At 38.7% G+C, this 3,689-nt stretch overlaps 1 pseudogene; it reads right to left on the bottom strand.

Moving 5' to 3' along the window:
• Positions 1-2,998: 2,998 nt before the first annotated feature.
• LOC117086584 lies at positions 2,999-3,107 on the bottom strand (annotated as a pseudogene).
• Positions 3,108-3,689: the final 582 nt, after the last annotated feature.

Genomic DNA, 3,689 nt, shown 5'->3' with positions numbered 1-3,689 from the left:
TCAAGTTTCTTCCCTAGGGGAGAGAAAAGCTCTACATGTCCTGTGATCCTAATTCTGTCACCCATAGCCATCAGCAAAGAGTGTAAGGCAGATTAATCCAAAGAGAATAGTGGTTAACATCCCATAATGTCAAATCTATTTTTAACTGAGAGATTTTACTGAGCGGGGCCTTTAACCCCCTAAATCTTAGGAAGGACTCTAACATTCCTAAGCTGGGACTTGAAACCAAGTTTGGTCAAGTGTCCTTGCTTTTTATTAAAAGGGGCCTTTAGCCCTCTTTTTCTTAGGAGGGATTCTAACCCTCCTAAATTGGGTCTCTAACCCAATCCCATCATTTACCCTGGTGAAATGTACCTGCCCTCTTACCCAAAGTCAGCCAATTGTTGCTGCAGTCCATTTCCTTTGAGTTGGGGGTCTTCTCACTATAGTCCCTTCACGGTTTTCCAGGAAGACGTTACGGGAAAGGGGTTCCAATCCAGACTGCAAGAGAGGGTTCTTGGACATCATGCAAGAAAGAATTCTGGGTGAGTTCACAGAATAAAATGAAAGAAAGTTTATTAAGAAAGTAAATTAATAAAAGAATGGCTACCCCATAGGCAGAGCAGCCTATATCACATTTTCTTTATCCATTCATCCTCTTAGATTGATTCCATATCTTTGCTATTGAGAACAGTGCTGAAATAAACACACAGGCACAGGTATACACTTGATAAGATGATTTCTTTTCCTTTGAATAAATACCCAATAGTGGGATTGCTAGATCATATGGTAGTTCTATTTTCAGTTTTTTGAGAAATCTTCATATTATTTTCCATAGTGGTGGGAATAATTTACATTCCCACTAACGATCTACAAATGTTCCCTTTTCTCTGCAGCCTCACCAGCGTCTGTTATTCTATGTCTTTTTAGTAACAACCATTCTGACTGATGTGAGATGGCATCTCATTGTGATTTCAATTTACATTTCTCTGATTATTAGTGATGTTGAGCATTTTTTATATACCTATTGGCCAGTTGTATATCTTCTTTTGCAAAATGTGTATTCATGTTCTTTGCCCACTGTTTAATGGGATTATTATTATTATTTTACTGTTGAGTTTCTTGAGCTCCTTGTGTATCCTGGATATTAATCTCCTGTCAGATGAATAGTTTGCAAATATTTTCTCCCATTCAACAGGTTGTCCCTTTACTCTGTTGATTGTTTCTTTTGCTGCACAGAAGCTTTTTAGTTTAATATAGCCCCATTTGTCTATTTTGTTTCTGTTGCCGTGCTTTTGATGTTTTAGCCATAAAATCTTTGCCTTGACCAAAGTCCTGAAGCGGTTCCTCTGGTTTTCTTCAAGTAGTTTTGTAGCTTTGAGTCTTACATTTAAGTCTTTAATCTCTCTTGAGTTGATTTTAAATTTTTTTAATTTCAATTTTGGTAGAGACAGGGTCTTGCTATGCTGCCCAGGCTAGACCCAAACTCCTGGGTTCAAGCAATCCTCCTGCCTCAGGCTCCCAAGGTGCTGGGATTATAGGTGTGAGTCACTGTGCCTGGCCTTGAGCTGATTTTTGGATAAGATGAGAGATAGAGGTCTAGTTTCATTTTTCTGCATATGGATATTCAATTTTCCCAGAACCATTTATTGAAGATACTGTCCTTCTCCCAACATATGTTCTTGGTGCCTTTGTTAAGAATCAGTTGGTTGTAAATACATGGATTTATATCTAGGTTCTCTATTTTGGTCCATTGTTCTATGTATCAGTTTTTATACCAATATCTTGCTGTTTTGGTTGCTATATCCTTGTGATATATTTTGAAGTCAGGTAGTGTAATGCCTCTAGCTATGTTCTTTTTGCTCAGGATTGCTTTGGTTATTTGGGCTCCATATAAATTTCTTTCGGTTCCACATAAATTTTAGGATTATTTTTTCTATTTCTGTGAAAAATGACTTTGGTATTTTCACAGAGATTGCATTGAATCTGTAGATTGCTTTGGGGAGCATGCTTATTTTAACAATATTAACTTTTAAAATTCATGAGCACCAGATGTCTTTCTATTTGTATCCTCTTCAATTTATCTCACCGGTGTTTTGTGGTTTTCTTTGTAAAGATCTTTCACCTCCTTGGTTAAATTTATTCCTAGGTATTCTTTTGGTAGCAATGTAAATGAGATTTTTGATTTCCTTCTCAGCAAGATCATTATTGGTGTATAGAAAGGCTACTAACTTTTAAAAATATTGATATTGTATCCTGAAACTTGACTGAATTTATTTATCAAATCTAAGAGTTTTTTGTTGGAGTCTCTAGGTTTTTCTAGATATCTGATCATGTCATCTGCAAAGAGGGATAATTTGAGTTCCTCTTTTCAAATTTGAATGCCCTTAATTTATTTCTCTTGATGGACTGCACTGGCTCGGACTTCCAGTACTGTGGTGAATAGGAATGGTGAAAGTGGGTGATATGGTTTCGCTGTGTCCCCACCTAAATCTCATCTTGAATTGTAGCTCCCATAATCCTCACATGTGTTGTGGGCGGGACCTGGTGGGAGGTAATTGAACCATGGGAGTGAGTTTTCCCATGCTGTTCTTGCGATAGTAAGTTTCGTCAGATCTGATGGTTTTATAAAGGACAGTTTCCCTGCACACACTCTTTTGCCTGCTGCCATGTAAAACACACCTTTGCTTCTCCTTTACCTCCATCATGGTGGTGAGGCCTCCCCAGCTATGAGGAAGTGTGAGTCTATTAAACCTCTTTTTCTTTGTAAATTACCCAAGTTTGGGTAATTTAATATAGCCCCATATTAGTCTTCATGAGAACAGACTAATACAGTGGGCATCCTTGTCTTGTTGCAGTTCCTAGAGGAAAGGCTTTCAGCTTTTCTCCATTCAGCATGATGTTAGTGGTGGATTTGTCATTTTTGGCCTTTATTATGTTGTGGTATGTTCTTTCCATGCCTAGTTTGTTGAGAGTTTTTATCACGAAGAAATTTTAAATGTTATCAAATGCTTTTTCTGCATCGATTGACATGATCATATTGTTTTTGTCCTTCTTCGATGCTCTACCCTTTCAGAGAACGTTCTCTAATAATTCACTACAGAAATGATCCTTGGAAGTACAGTCTTTTAAGGTACATTTTAAAGACCTTCTGTGTTTTATTGAAAAAAAAAGGAAATATGCGTTTTTAATTATAATGTTATACATATTCATTAAAAAGATTTAGAAAGTACAGATATGATAGAGTCTGTAACATAGAGTCTGATTAAGTAAGAATGTATAAGTAATCACACCTTTTCCCATTCCCTTCGCTTTCGAAGGAAGACAAGATCTAGTGTTTTGCTGGGTTAATTGAGAAAATGTGAGGTTGCGGAACTGTAAGGACAGAAAGACTGAAATAATTTTTAGTCAAAAGAGCCCAGAAGCCGGACGCGGTGGCTCAAGCCTGTAATCCCAGCACTTTGGGAGGCCGAGGCGGGTGGATCACGAGGTCAGGAGATCGAGACCCTCCTGGCTAACACGGTGAAACCCCGTCTCTACTAAAAATACAAAAAACTAGCCGGGCGAGGTGGCAGGCGCCTGTAGTCCCAGCTACTCGGAGGCTGAGGCGGGAGAATGGCGGGAATCCAGGAGGCACAGCTTGCAGTGAGCCGAGATCGCGCCACTGCACTCCAGCCTGGGCGACACAGCGAAACTCTGTCTCAAAAAAA

This window comes from Trachypithecus francoisi, unplaced genomic scaffold (genome assembly GCF_009764315.1).
Source record: "Trachypithecus francoisi isolate TF-2019V2 unplaced genomic scaffold, Tfra_2.0 Lachesis_group1, whole genome shotgun sequence".
Lineage (NCBI taxonomy): Eukaryota > Metazoa > Chordata > Mammalia > Primates > Cercopithecidae > Trachypithecus > Trachypithecus francoisi.
Note: the sequence above shows the minus strand (reverse complement) of the source record. Positions and strands in the feature narration are given on the sequence as shown.